This window comes from Peromyscus eremicus, chromosome 2, assembly GCF_949786415.1.
Source record: "Peromyscus eremicus chromosome 2, PerEre_H2_v1, whole genome shotgun sequence".
Taxonomy (NCBI): Eukaryota; Metazoa; Chordata; class Mammalia; order Rodentia; family Cricetidae; genus Peromyscus; species Peromyscus eremicus.
Window position 1 is genome coordinate 143,943,042 of NC_081417.1, and position 15,216 is coordinate 143,958,257.

Genomic DNA, 15,216 nt, shown 5'->3' on the forward strand with positions numbered 1-15,216 from the left:
AGGAGGGGCGTGCAGGTAGCGGGCGCCCTGGAGCCGCCGCCGCCCGTGCAAGGCGCTATTAGTAATCCCGTCGCTCGGCCCGCAGAGCGAAGCAAGTCGGGCCGGGTGTCTCCGGGGCCCTCCCCAGCCCGGAGCCGGATCGAGGCTGCCCTCCTCTCCCCTTCCACGTGTCCCTCCTCCGCGGGCAGCCGAGGGCCTGGGCTAGCGGGCCGGGGGCCAGGAAAAAGCCGAAAACCCCGCGGCCGGGCCGCTCCCCTTCCCGCTCAAAATAGCCCCCAGCCGGGGCCGCCACGCATTCCGCCGGGGCCCCGGGGCCCCGGGGCGCGGGAAGAAGGGGTGGCGGGCCGGGCTACGTGGCCGGCCGGCGGGGCCGAGTGGGACAGGGTGGGGGCGAGGGCGGGCCGCGCGGTCGGCCGGCCGGCCGGCATGTGGCTCTCCTTCGGGGAGCCTTGGCAGCCTGGGCTGCGCGCTGCGCCCGGATGATGGAGAGCTTCTGGAATTTCCTGCAGCTGGAGAGCGCGGCCGGCCGGGGGAGCCCGGCCCAGCGCAGCTCGGGAAGGGGCGCCGAGCCGCCCGACCCCCGGACGCGTCTCCGCCGCTCCGGTGGTGTGGGAGGTTTCCCCGGCCGCTCCCGGACCTCCCCCGGGCGAGGCAGGAGGCTCCCCTCCCCCGCCGCTCCTTCGGGGCTGGCGGGGGTCCAGGCCCGCCCTTCCCGGCCTGGGCGGCGGACAGGGGCCAGGTGCAGGCGACGCCCCTCCCCCCGCCGCCTGGTTTCCCTCTCGGCCCGTCACCTCTGCAAGAGTCACAAGCCCTGCGGCCTCCTGGGGAGGGGGCGGGGGCGGGGGCGCAGGCGCAGGCACCGGGGCCGGCCAGGTAGCTCGAGGGGCAGCGGCGGGAAAACTCGGGAGCGGGTTCCTCCGGCCGGCCGGCCGGCCCGCGCCTCCTGCTCGAGCTGAGGCGTCGAAGGGCTTCCTCCGTAGGAGGGAGGCGAGGCCGTCCTCTCTCGGGCCCCCCCCCCCTCCTCGCGCAACTACCGAGCCAGTGGGCGGCGGACCGCTGGAAACATCCTGGATCGTTTCCCCCAGCTCCCGCAGCAGCTTGCTTTGAGGGGCGACTCTGAACCTTGCAGGTCAGAGAGTCCAGAAAAAGGGACCCCGGAGGGAGGGCCTCCCTTTTGCCGGAGCCCTGGAATCCAGGGGAGTTGGTAAGTGACCTCTCAGGGCTCACTCTGGGCACTGATGGGTGGGTGGGGGTGTTAAGGGATCGTTTTCCCACAACTTTGCCTAATTCCGGCACCGTTTGGTTGAGCTCTGGAGATGGAGACGGATGAACCGTTTGGGCCACTCCCAGCCCAAGGCCCCGGTTCAGTTACAATGCCCGCCCCCACCGAGCTCACCCCGTTAAAGTAGAGCAGCGGTGGCAGGCCGGCTGGCCCCCTTCTGTAGTGCACCGTTCAGTGACCCTGGGCAAGTCTCGTCACTCCTGAGTTTTCTTTTCTCTCTGAGAAACTAGAGGATAGTAGGCAGGCCTGGGCCTCGTGGAGCTTGCAGTTGGCACTTGTGAAGCAATTAGTGTGATGCCTACCCATAGTCAGCACACCTGAGTAACATGCGTCCCGCTCAGCAGAGTAGAGGCCACCCTTAAGCATTATTAGTCCCACCTACCCTCCACCGGACCTGTGAAATGTGGCTTCCCAAGGTAAGCAGTGCCTCTTGGGAAGGATGGGAAGGGAAAGATTGGCTTTATTGAGTGTTCATTTTATTCATTAAACTCACGCTTTCTGTTGTTGGTCTCAGCTCGCTCTACACTGGGGCAACAGACCTTTAGAGTGCTGGGAGCCACGATGCTTGACATTAAAGCCCTTCCCCAAGTATGGACTGGAAACTGATGCCCTAGGAGGGGGCTGGTCTCCTCCGGATGCTCCCACTGTTCCGCTGGGGGGTGGGGCTGGCAGAACACAAAGCTTGGCTTCTCCAGGTGTAGGGCCCAGGCAGGCTTAAGGTCAGTGGGATTCTTCCTTTGGGGCTCCTGGCTCACTTTACTCGGCCACGGCCAGGCCAGATGTGCAGATTCAAATTCAAATTCCCCTAGGCTCCACTTCAGCCCAGGAAGTACACCTGGGCCTGTGTTGTTCCCACCCTCTCCCCACCCCCACCTTCCCCAGGTCTGTTTTCTGTTTGCTTGGCCTTCCTTGCCCACTGGGAAAGACGAGGCTACTGGAAGGGGTTCAGGATTCGTTTCAGTAGGCCCCGATGTTGCATGACTTTAATCCTAGCACTTGGGAGGCAGAGGCGGGTGGGTCTCTGTAAGTTTGAAGCCAGCCAGGGCTACACAGTCAGACCCTGCCGCAAAACAACAGCAAAAAACTTGCCATTCGACTGTAAACTTGAGGCCTACTTCTGTGAACCCCGATTTGCCTTTCTGCAAAAACTACTTAGGAAAGGCCAGAGGTGGAGCAGAATCTTAAGGTGCTTGCTTATGGCCCAAAGCCTTGCTTGCATTTAACCCCCAACACCACCAGGTATTATATATGGCTATATATCCCTTGAATACCTCTTCATTCATCATCCTAGAGGCATCCTGGCAGAGATCTACTTAAATAATACAAGACAGGGATGCCTTGGAACTCAAGGGATTTTTGCTTTGAAGACAGGTAGAGGGAATAGAGAAAGCTTCTTGGGGCTCGGGTAGTGCCCTGGGATCCCGGATACAAAGTTCAGGAACTTGCCCCATGACTAGACTAAGTCCAGCACAGCCCACTCTGACCACCACACAGGGGCAGCCTGTTTTGCAGAAGCAGAAAGTGTTGGAGCGTGTGTTAAGGAGTAGGCAGCAGGTTGTAAAACAGGTCCCTTTGGAAGGCAACATGCATATATCTGGCTAGTTTCTGTCGTACCTGTAGAGGGCTCACAGTAATGGACTGAATGAAGGAAAAAAAGCTGCAACCAGCCACTAGGCTGTGTGACTTTGAGCGGGTGATTTCTCCTCAGAGTCTCTGTTCCCTTCTGCCTGACACAGAGGCTGGATTAGTGACTCCCTCAGGCACCTTCTAGCTCTGACAGGCTCCAAGCCCGTGTTGACTGATGTATCCTAGGAGATAGCACACAGAACCAAGTCGGCTGGGAGATCCCTGTCAAGGTATCCCCCACCCCCCCAGAAAGCCAGAGTGCCTTCCTTACTGAAACACACCCTTCAGGGATTCTGACGGAAATCGTGGTGGGTGGAGGGGGCATGTCACCCAAATGAGCAGTGTTGCTAACTCCCAGGGTTCCTGGTATCTGAAGAGAGGCCTGTGCTCAAGAATGAGCGCTTGTGTCAGGCAGGGCTGTGAGGCTGCATGCTTGGAGAGGAAAGGAATGTGTGTGTCAGGGACCAGTCAGCCTCTAGGGATGGGGTGCTGGGCATGGGGCTGCTAACTTGTGGATGTGTGCCCAAGAGTCATCACAGCGGCAGTGGATTGGGGTGTGCTCTAGACAAGGAGGCTGGCTGTGGGAAGGAGGGAAAACGGGAGAGGAGTTGGCTTTGAGTCAGTGCTGGACAGCCTCGTGGGTAGGAGAGTTTAGCCTGTGCCTAGGTTTGCCTACTTGGCGGTGGGAGTTGAGCTGAAGGACACTATTCTGAATCGCAGGCTATGTTCTATTGTGAGGGTTCCTGTGTGGGGTTGTTGTCAAGGTTTCCTGAGCAGTGAGTTATCTGGAAGGTGTATCAGTGGAGGTCTGTGTGGTAAGTAGGCAGCCCCTGGTCGTTTGGGATGCTGTCTGTATGGGCCTATTGATTGGTATTTTCAGGCTGCCAATCAATCCTGGTCATGTTCTCTTCTAGTCCCTACCTAGAAGGAGAGAGACCCCCAAACTGGGTGAAGACAGGAGGGACGTCTGCCTTTTCTAGTGTTTGTGCAGGTAACAGGCAGCCGCTAGGCCGCTCACTCACAGTAATTTTACCACGGTGCCTAAGTCAGGAACAGGCGTGAATTGACCTTTTAACCCCTTCCCCACCACGGGATTAGATTCTGTTTCCTGTTCAATCTCCTCCAGAACCAGTTCCATCGCGACTCACCTCCCACCCCAACAGTGGATAAGCAACCCCATCCATCGTTTTTTTTTTTCTCCCTCTACCCTTATCAGGCCTTGGGGGGGCCCGAGGGCCAGGCTGGTGCAGGGTCTGGCAGGAGCTGAGGGCCCAGGCGGGAGTGATAAATATTGAAGAGGAGGGATTTCGGTGTGGGCTGGAGCAGCTGCAGTGGTTCCAGTGTCACACTATCTCTCCCCAGGTTTACTGACCCATTTCCATTCACGCGGCTGCCGGTTTCCTAGCAACGGCAACAGTCCCCCCAGAACAGGCGGAGTGTGTGTCTGCCATTAGCGACTGCTGCAACTGTGTCAAGGTTACCCCGCTCCCTGCAAACCCACCCCGGCGGCGGGTTTGTTTTCTGCCAGCGCCTGGCACACACCATGCCAGCCCAGGCAGGGGGAGAGAAGAGGGCTGGGGGCCAGCCTTAGGGGCTTGGGTGGGGGTGGGGGTGGGGCGGAACTGCTTTCCCAATCCAGTGGGAGCCAACTTGGACAGAGTCCGAAGCCGGCCCCCCCCCCACATTTGCTGGTGGAATTCCTGAGCCTGAGGGGAGCAGGGGGTGGAGCTGTCCCTCAGCCCTGACCCCCGAGATTCCAGAGCCTGGGGGGGGGGAGGGGTGTAAGGCCAAGGGCCTCTGGGAACCCTGCCCGGCCTGACCCCACCTGGCTAGTTCTCCTGAGTTGGCTTCCGCTCACTTGTGAGGCAGCTCAGGGCCCCTGTTGCTCTCAGCTCTTTGTCCCAGCCTCTGTGCCTGGACTCCCCCACCAGACTCCCCGGGGCAGGGTTGTATTTCTCCCATCCGCCTAGGGGCTCCTGAGGTTGGGGTTCATGAAGCCTCCTCTAGGCCCTCAGCACCACTGGCTGTTTTCCCATATTATGGGAGATGAGACGAAACGTTTAGGGTGTCGAGGGATTTCTTAATAAAGAGTAGCCAGGCAGACAGATGCCCCCATCCTATTGGACAAGGAGGTTGTGCAGGAACACGTCCTACCCTCCATGAAGCCGTTTTATATATATATATATAGCATTGGTCAAAGGAAGTAGAGTACCCATCTTTTCTTCTTGAAAACCAGACTGCAAAGGGTTAAACTGCCCCCCATCTTGGTATGTGAGCTCCCCTAGGGTAGGGGGATGGGAGCATGGGGGGGGCGTCTGTCACCTTGTAACCACTCTTGGTCAGCTCAGACCTGACCAGTCACATTCCTTCCCAGGAGGGTTGGAGCTTAAGGCAGAGAGCGGGCACGGGCAGAGGCCTGGAGGGAGTTGGGTTGATAGGAATGGAAGCGGGCAGCTGGGACTGACGTCTGAATCCACTCCTATCCAGGCTTCAGTCTCCCTGTCTTTTCTCCCACTTCATACACCCGCAAACCTTCCAGGTAGGCCCACGTGTCTGTGCCATAGGTGTACAGACCTGAGACCAGTTCTGAACAAAGAAGAGCATGGCAGGGACAGTTTCTGACATGCGGAGCGGCCCAGGGACTTATGGGTAGCCTCCAATGTGACTTTCGGTGCTTGGGGGAGGTTGGCTGGGTCAGAGGCTGTGGCATCCAGGGTACAGAGCAGGCTGTTAGAGACCTGGGCGGGAGCTCAGGGAGCCTGGTTCTCTGCCCAGGCCCATGACTGGCTCCTCATGGCCTCAGTCATGAAGAGCTTAGGCCAGTTAAGAGCCCTTGTATCCTGTTAGTCAGTGATTATGGGGGAAGATATGAGTGAGGGTAGGGAGCCATGGTCTGGAGAGGTGTGGGCAGCAGCCAGCTCAAGGGGGAGCTGCAACATGACACTGTAGCCAAAATAGCCCAGGTCATTTTCAGCTGCCTGGGCTGAGGCATCTGATCCCAGCAGGGCAGCATGGGCAGGGGGCAGGGATGTGCCTTCCCTAAGGCTCTTTGGAAAGCCCGATAGGATGGGAGGCGGGAGAAAGGTTGGCATGCCTGGCTAGGCTCCTTCAGACCTACTAGGCCCTGGCAGGAGTCCAGGAATCAAATAAGGAATGCAGAGGGTTAACAGGAGGTGAGGCCTGGCCTCCCCCTTTGGGTCCAGGCCTGGATGAGGTGAAAGGTCAACCCCAAGGAGTCCAGGGCACAGCTCGGGGAAAGAGTAACCTGATCCTTCTCCCTAGCTAGGCTGGAGGATCACAGCACCACCTCCCCCAGAAAGGTGCTTTGACATCCCCAGGAAGGAGTTTGTTTAGACTTGTTCTCATCAGGGACAGTGGGCTAGGGGAGGGTCCAGGCCCAAGGGGTCAGGCACCCCAGCCAGTGTGTGGTGCTTTGTCATCCTGGGGTTAGGGGAGTCAGAGGTGACCCTGCTGGAGAAGTTAGAGATAGTCAGTCTCTTCTGTTCCCATTCATGCTCTAGACCTCTGTAATTCTGAGGGCCAGCGTACACACCGCGGAGTTAGAGTTGCCCGCCTGGTGCCAGACTGGCATTGAGATGTGTGGGATGGAGAGTTACACCTCCATTCAGACATGTCGCTGCTGTCTGGTCATGTATGTGGTAGGGTGCTGGGTGTAACACGGTGTGACGGCAAGCAGAGATAAACACACGTAAGAACTTGGGCTCTTAAATCAGGCCTGGCTTTGGTTCGGACCTTTGCCTCTGTCTTAGTGGTGAGATCAAGACTCAAGACACTAAAGCAAACTTTTCACCTAAGCATGTTGACCTGTCTGCAGAGGAAGGAAGAACAAGTACTCAGTAAAAAGTAATGTGAGCAGGGCACTTACTTGACATGCTTGAAGCCCTGGGTTCAATTCCAAGCACTACCAAGAATAAAAAAATAAAATAAAAACGATGATAATAAGTCTCACTAGCTGCCAAGCCAACTCTAGAGAGGTTGGGAAGCTGTAGGCAGGATGAAGGGGAGGGCTTTGAGACTGCCTGGGTCTCTCAGTCAGGCTGTGGGGCTATCTGTAACTGACTTGGATGGAATATGACGAGGTGTTCTGTGTGAGGCAAGGGTTGGTTCAGCTTAGGGCTGTTCCTATTGTTGACCTCTGGGGTAGCTGCTGCAACCCCCCTTCCACCCCAGGCTTTGTGTGACTCTGTGGGTGTAACTGTCCCCAGAGTGCGGCTGTAGGTATGTTTGAGAAGGCGCAGGCATCTTGAGAACAAGTAGTCTTTTGTCCGCTTTCAGCCCCCAGCTGGCTGGGCCGGGCTCTCTGGGGGATCCCCTGTTTCTAAGCCCAGATCCCAGCCCACGGGCTTCAGTCTTTGCCCACAGGTATCCATCTAAGGGGTGCGGGTGCTCTGAGGCCCCCCTGGGCAGAGGAAGACTAGCTCTGAAGTCCCAGGAAAGAGGGTCAGGGACTGAAGTTGTACCCAAAGCTCCACACCCCCTCCTTGAGATGGCACTCCGGGTGCCACCACCATCCTCTGGAGCCTTGCCTACTCCCCTGAGTTCCGGAGCGCAGTGGGTGGAGTCAGCAGGAGATGCTGGAGCAGGCTGGACTGACTTTGGAGCAGGGAGACCTCAAAGACTTCCCCCTTCCTGCAGCGGAAGAGGCTGAACGGGGATCCTGAGACCATGGGGCTGGCTCCCCTTTGAAATCCTAACAGGACTTCTTCTGGAGGCCTCTGATTTTTCCAGTTCCTGTCCACATTTTGCCAGATACTATTTTCTGCAGAAAACCTTCCCAGAATCGATCCTCACCTCCAGTAAACGCCCCCCCGCCCATTACCTTTACTCTTGGCTGTGCTTACAGAGGGAGAGGCGCTAAGGTCCTCACAACCCCAGCTATCTATGAAGCAGTTTACTGTGTGTTAGACGCTGCCCCTTCCTTGTGATTTACCTTTTCACAGCAGGGTTGGGAACTCCCGAACGGGGGCTACAGGCATGGCAAGAGTCAGACGAGAAGGACAAAGGAGGCGACAAGCTTATGTGGAAGGAAAACTGTCCAGAGCCACACAGCAAGCAAAACAGAAAAGCTAGAAGCCAGGCTCTTGGCTCTCCTCACACCTCTGGCTCTGAGTGTGACTGACTAGGGAGGGGGAACTACAGGCGGAAGAGCTGGAGGCCCCCTCCCTCCCTCACCAGAGAGACTGTTCAACTCCAGCCCTCTGCACAGAGAGCAGGAGAGCACTGGGTCTGTCTGTCTTTGCCTTCCACACATCTGTACCAGACCCTCTGACTTAGGGCAAGAAGGGGTGGTTGGGGGAGCTAAGAGCATTCACAAGCCACGGGAAGCAATGCCGGACTTCATGAAATGTCGTGAGCCCAGTGATTGGGGGTTACTGGTTCTGGGGACATAAAGATTTAGCTTGCAGGTGGGAGGTTCCAAGTTGGGCAAAGAGGAGTGTTGGGAGCCAGAGTATGTGGGGGTTCGGTGCAAAGGAGGCAGAGATTATGCTGGCCCAGCACTCTTCCCCCTACACACACCCACAGGCTGGCCTAGTGGAATGCTGGGAAGGAAGCCCTAGGGATGAGGCCAAGCAGCCAAGGTGTCTCGGGTGGCACGGAAGCAGTTAAGAGCTGCCTCAGCCCGTTCCTTCAGACAATTAGTGACATGTCGCTTGACAACACCACACTGAGCCCATGCAGACCTCGGCCCCCCCCTCCCGGCCCCCCCACAGCCGCTTCAGCTGTTTATTCTTGGGCTTTAACAATTGGGATTCTGACTTGGAGGAGCGGGCGCCCTGCACTGCCCTCTGACCCACCGTCGCCTTGGCAACTGGAGCCCGGTAGGCCTGGGCTCTGCGTTAGGATTACAGATCCTGAATTCACAATCTTGCTTCCCTGCAAGCAGCAGCCGCCGCAACAGCATGTGGGATCTTCAGGCAGACTGGAGGGGACAGAGGAGGAAGATCCCCAGGGGACATCCTGAGACACAGGTGGAACCCTCGGATGGCACACGTGACCTGGGGAAGGGTGCCCCCCTGGGGTGGGGTAAAGCCCAAGAGCCCTGATCCGCTCCAGCATCTTCCAGTTGCTCTCTGGAAACTTCCTGGTAGAGCCTTATGGCAGGGGCGAGGCTTCTTCATCACACACACCCCTTTTCCCCTTAGTCAGCCCCCTACCATGCCCAGAGCTCCAAGTGCCAGCAGACTGTGCCCCTGCCGTGCCCGCCGCCATGGCAACAAGCCCCCCCTTCCAAAGCCCTGCCCCCCCCCCCCCAGCAGCCAACTGCCCCAGCTGAAACCAGAGCCGATGCATCTGTGAGCCTCATGCCCAGACCCACATTCCATTTCTGTCCTCTGTCGTCCCCCCCAGTTCTGGCGACATCTCCCCTCCTGCGTGCGCCCCTCCCTCCACCCCTGCCTACTCCTGCTGTTCCCCCTACACTCTATCCATCACTTAGTGTCTCCCCCTTCTTCCCACCCCAGTCTGTGAGTGTGTCTCACCCTCTTGACTGTCTCCGCTAGTCTCTGGGTGTGTCAGTCCCCGTCTCCAGCTCCTTGGGTTGCTGTGCCTAGGCCTGTCTGTGGCAGGCTCCTCCATCTCTCTCCCTCTGTGTGTGTCTTTGTCTCTGCATCATCCTGCCTCTCTCTCTCTCTCTTTGTCTCTTTCTTCCTCCTTCTCTTCACACTCTTCCTGAGTCTTTTTCTTGCTGTTTTCCCTGGCATGCTCTCCCTACCTCTCCCCAGCTTCGTTTCCTATCCCTCCCTCTTTTCTCCTTAGGCTGTTTTTCTTGCACCCAACATCTTCCTCTCTCTGCCTCGATCTCTCCCTCCTCTTCCGTCCTCACTGCTTCTCTAACATGCAGATTTCTTTGAGATGCCTCCCGTTTCCTACTTGGCCATCTCCCTTGTAACCACTGGCCAGGGAGCTGAGGGTGTCCCTTCAGAGTCACCCCAAAGAAATGCCCCTTTCTAGTAGAGACTCTCCGCCCTGAGAGCCCCACTGGGCTTGAAATGAGCAGTCTTCAGAAAATAGGGTACCAGATGAAGAATCCTTTGCAGTTTGAGAGGTTGAACATGCCCTATTTGGTCATCCTTCCGCCAGCCCAAGTGGAGCAGTCCCGGGCGCTAGGCCAGACAAGAGCCCTGCCATCTTGTAGGGTACCTAGGCCTCACTGACCCTTTTCTCCTGATATGATGGTTACCCCAGGCTATGCCTCAGTTTCCAAACCTGATACTTCTTTAAAGCACTTTAGAGTTCCTGGAACAAGCAAAGGCTCCAGTAACTGCCCTGCTCACCAGCACCAGGTTCACCGCTGCCCAGAACCAGAGTCTTGGTGGAATCAGGGTCCTGTCTCCTTAACTGCCGAGTGGAGGGCAGTGCCCACCTCTCCTCAAAGCTGGCAGCCCCAGTCTGGACAGTGGCCTCTGTCATCCTTCTGTCATCCTCCTGTCATCCTTCAAGGAATGAGCTTTGAGTCGTGGGCAAATCGGTCCTAGGGTAGTGAGCCAGGCCTCTAGGGCCCAACCCTGGCCTCTTGGTATGATGAGGCCTAGTCAGGCAGACAATCCTAGGACCCTGGGTCTGGACACTACTCACCAAGGGGGTCAGGTAGGGGGGTGCCAGGGGGGCGGGTTGCACGCAAAGCATGCTGGGCCCCCTTGGCGGGTGGGTGGGGGGAACAAAGCTGGCATCAAGGCCTCAGCTAAAATTAGCTGCTTCCCTGCGCGGGAGCGAGCATGCCTGCCAGCCGCCCAGATCGCCGCTGCCTCGGCAGGCCATCTGTCACCACGTTTTTTTGCTAAGTCCCCCAGGGCCCCCTAGCTCTAGCCACCCCCAGGGGCTAGAAGGACTCTGCTCTGAGAATGTTGCTGAAGAGAGTTCTTTGCTGCAGCCCGGCTGTGTGACCTCGGGCTAGGTCTGTCCCTCTCTGGACTTGCATACAGTAAAGGGCCTCTTGAACACTGCCATCTCAGGTGCTCTTGCGGGTCATGGGTGCAGCGGGGGGGGGATAGGGCGCGGTCCATTCCCTCCCTCTGAGCTGTTGCACAAATCCAGGGTTCTAAGGTAGTCCAAGTGAGGTTGAGGGTAAAGGTGAGGGGGAGGACAGACTTCTGTCTGATTCCTTGGTCTGAGCTTAAGGCAATCTGTCCTCTATCCACCAACACCTCAACACTCCCACCCCACAGCTCCAGGCTGCCATAAAGAAACAGTCCCTGTGGGAAGCCAGGCAATGGAAACAGGGTTCAGCTGACACTGGTCTAGCTAGGGGGGTGTCCAGCTCCTTAGTTACTCCTCTCCCTTCCCGTTCTGCATGTGCCGTGTGATCTTCTGAGGCCAGCTTTATAGATGGGGCACTGACATGCAAGGAGAGGAGGGAGGGTCCTTGAGGAAGGAAGCAACAGCAGAGATGGAGCCCGCCACCCTCCCTCCCTTCCCCAGAGCTGCTTTCTGACCCCAGCACTTCCTTGGCCCCATCTCTCTCCCTCAAGCCAAAGAGGCTGAGCTGCTGCTCCAAGGTCACACAGCTTGGCTTGGGAGGAGCGTAGACTTGAACCCGGGCCTCGTGGCTCCTGGCCTCCCTCACCACTCTGGCCAGCAGGCTGGGCCTGTTCCCCAAGTGAGTCATGCTCCTGGACTTTGGCCTCCTTGTCCCTATCCCTAGTTCTGTGGCCTGAAGTTTGGAGAGGGGGCCTTTATAAGGAAGAGGGACAACCTTCCCAGCCAAGGGGGCTCAGGGCTGCTGTCCTGCTCCCTCCTTGAGTTCATTAGGAATGGAACGGGAGCTTGGGAAGGTGAAATTTCCTGGTTGTCTGGTGCCCAGGCAGTTTCCTCCCCAGCTTGTCTCAGCGCTGCTGCTTGGCTGCTGGGTTACCCAGGCAGGAGGCCACAGTACCTCCCCTCCTGGTGTCCAGGGAGCAAGGTCACACCCAGAGCCCTGTGTGCCTCCACCTCCTCCTGGGGCCAGTAGCGTTTGTCACTGGGGCAACGTGTGGCTGTGCCCGGTTCTAGCATTGCTGGGGTGACATTCATGCCCTGTGAGCTGTGACGCTTCTGCAGGCAGAGGACAGACAGCACCACCCAGGCTGGCGACAGTGCTGGAGGAGGGATGTGGGTGGGCTGTCACCTGTCCAGAGCAGGCAGAGGTGGTATGTGGTGTCTAGATGGTGGGGGTGGGGAGACTCAGAGAAGGACCAGGTTTTGTCCCATGGTGGGGGCTGTTTTGGTGGTACGCTGTATGTGATAGGTTTTCTGCACATCCTGTTTTTGGGTAAGAGGTGCCTGGTGGTAGTTACAGTGTTGTGAGGGGTGATAGCTGGACACCCATCTTGTGTCATCTGGGGGTGTCAGATATGACCATCTCAAACTTTCAAGTAAGCAACAGGTAAGGTGCTTAGTTGTTCCTGTAGGGGAGGTTGTCAGTGACCATACACCTGTCTCTCCGGCTGTTGTGGGGAGTGGCATGTATGATTATCTCATGTTGTTGGGATGATCAGAGAGTTAGGAGTTTGTCTCTCATCCTAAACAACATATTGCCCTGTGATGTGAAGCTTCCCCATAGAGATCACAAGGCCCCCAAAAGGCTGGCCAGAGGAACTAAGTAAGCACAGTACAAGGTGGGCGTCTTAGTGTCACATGACCTACCTTCTGACCTAAGTGCCAGCCCTTGGGACTGTGCCCCAGGAGAAAGGACCCAGTGTTTTTCAGATGGTGTGGGAAGGGGCCTCTGGGGCCTAAGCAGGTGTGTGACTGAGGAGGTGGCGCTCTAGACAGGGTTTGCATGAGGGCTGTGTCCCCATAGGCCTAGGGACCCTGTTGCCTGCCTCTTCTGCCCCTGAAACTGTTAAACTAATTAAGGCTGTGGAGCCGCAGGATTAATCGGGGCAGCTCACGCGGGCTGGGGCTCAGGTAGTCGATTAGTGCGCCGCGGAGGATATTGGATTTCTGAACCGCAAGTCAGCACTATTCGGGTCTGTTATCTCCAAGGCTGGAGGGTCAGCAGGCGGGAGGCTCAGGCACTGGCTGCCCCCGCCCGCCCGCCGCCCGCCTGGGCATCCACATCCCTGCTTGTGAGGCCCTCACCTCGTCTTCCCGCTCTGTCCACCACATCCTCTTCAGACTGCCTCCCTGGGCTGCTGCTGTCCTGTGTCCGGGGCCTAGCCCAGCCTGCCTCCTTGTCCCGTCCCCCACTGTCTCTGTTCACCTTTCACATGACCAGCCTCTGTCTTCTGTCCTTGTCTCTCTGTCTCTCTTCCTTGCTGCCTCTGGTGCTTGCTAGAGAATGCCCCCCCCCCCCCGCTCTCTCTTGTGTGGTCTCTGCTGGTGCCTGCAACCAGAACAAATCTCCCCCAGCCAACACCCCCGAACAAGGAGGCCAAAGCAGCTAATAGGAAACATGTGACTCTGCCTTGCGCCTGGAGCACCGTGAAGGGAGCCTTAGTCCCAGCCCAACCCTGCTCCCCCTTGCCACATCCCCTCACCACACAGCCCCCCTCTCCAGCCTGAATGGGTTCAGTTGCATGTTCCCTAGTTATTTGTTGGGGGGCTGGCATTTATCAACTGGAGAATATCAGGATATAGACGCTCTGAGGGCAGCTACTCCTTAGGTCTCCTCAGCCCTGAGGGCCGGGCAGATCCCATGCAGACTCCTCTCTCACCCACCTACCCTATGTAGGAGAAGAGGGCCAAGATTAGCTGAGCTATGGGGTCCTGGATGGGGGCCAGTCAGTCACTAGGGTTGGGGGGCTCAGGCCACCCAGAGTCCCACCTTTTCCACCTTTCTGGGCCTCTGGGGGACTGTGGAGGTGGGGGCTCCCCGAGGGCTTGGGAGCTGCTACGCTGCATTTCTGTGCCCACCCAACCACAGGGAAGGGGAGGCGGATCAGAAGGAAGCTCTGGCAGGTTGGAATTCTTCTCTGCCTGTGGATAAATTGTCCCTAATCCAGGCTTGGGGAGTTGTCTGGCTCCTACAGAGAGAGAGGAGAGAGAGAGAGAGAGAGAGAGAGAGAGAGGAGAGGGAGAGGAGAGGAGAGGAGAGAGAGAGCACACTCAGGCACTCAGGAGATAGGGAGTGAAGAGGGGAGCCAGCACACACAACACACAAACAGTGGCACACACACAGCCTCACAAAGGTACCACACGAACACTGAGGCGCCATTGTGCTGACAGGCACGTAGACCCTCTCATGTGTTGATGCTGACACCCAGTCACGCTGGCACAGATATATAATGGGATAACACAGGGACCCACCAACATACCCAAATACACGGTGTGCACAGACTCACAATGGTAAGGTCACACAAATCCACGCATGCAAAGACACACCCGCACACACATGCTGACCGTGGCAAAATAAACCCACAGGGACACTGTGACCAGTCACGCCATCACACCATGACCCCAAAAGCCCACAGAAAGGAAAGGCAGAGGTAGAAGGTGGGCGATGCTGATCCGCGGTGACACTGGTGCCTGCGGTCCCAGGCCTGGAGATTGGAAACCTGCAGGGACAGCAGAGGATCAGCCACCCGCCCCCACCCTGCTGCCAAACACATCCCTCCAGCTCTGAGGCAGGCAGGAGCTGCTCTGGCTCCTGACACAGTGAGATTCAGCGAGACAGGCACAGTGTGTACATACACAGGCACACTCACAGCTGGGCACACCTGTCACAGGCTCAGCTAAATACACACACAGAGCTGAACAGAATAGAAATTTAGATGGTGCCCATGTCAGCAAGTATAACTGAAGACGCTTGAGTCTGGTAGACACAGGCATAGACTCAGCGATAGACCGGTCATTACTGATCAAACACACGATCCCGCATGTGTGTGTAAACTTATTTATTGTGGTGCTGGGAGTGGAACCCAGGGTCTTGTGTATGCCAGGCAAGTGCTCTGCCTCTGGGCTCCACCTGAGCCCGCTCACATGCACAGTCCAACACTGGCATCTATAGAGAGGCATGGCAGACAGAATAGACCGAGCAACCCTCATACAGGTGTGTGTATGTACTCAGATGGCTGAAAGTCATAGCTGTGCATTTATACAGGCAGAGGCCTCACACATGCATGTTAGCAGGCAACCAGAGCCTATAAGCTTCCGTGAGGCTTGTTCCTTAGACACACACATACACCCGGGCTTCAGTGCAGACCTCGGGGCCCAGCCAATGGGCAGGAAGCAGAGGAGTGGAGAGAAAGGCCATGGTTTAAGAAAACGAGAGGTGTAACCAGTTGCTGCGGGAGATGGGCAAATGCCAGCTGCATATGCACCTTCATGAAAATGGGCATCCTACCACTCAGAACAGCAGCCCACACCTG

The 15,216-nt window shown here is 57.4% G+C and overlaps 1 long non-coding RNA gene across 1 annotated transcript in view; it reads left to right on the plus strand.

Moving 5' to 3' along the window:
- LOC131904134 (uncharacterized) overlaps positions 1–15,216 on the plus strand; it is a 50,987-nt gene that overhangs the window by 28,303 nt on the left and 7,468 nt on the right. The window lies entirely within an intron of this gene.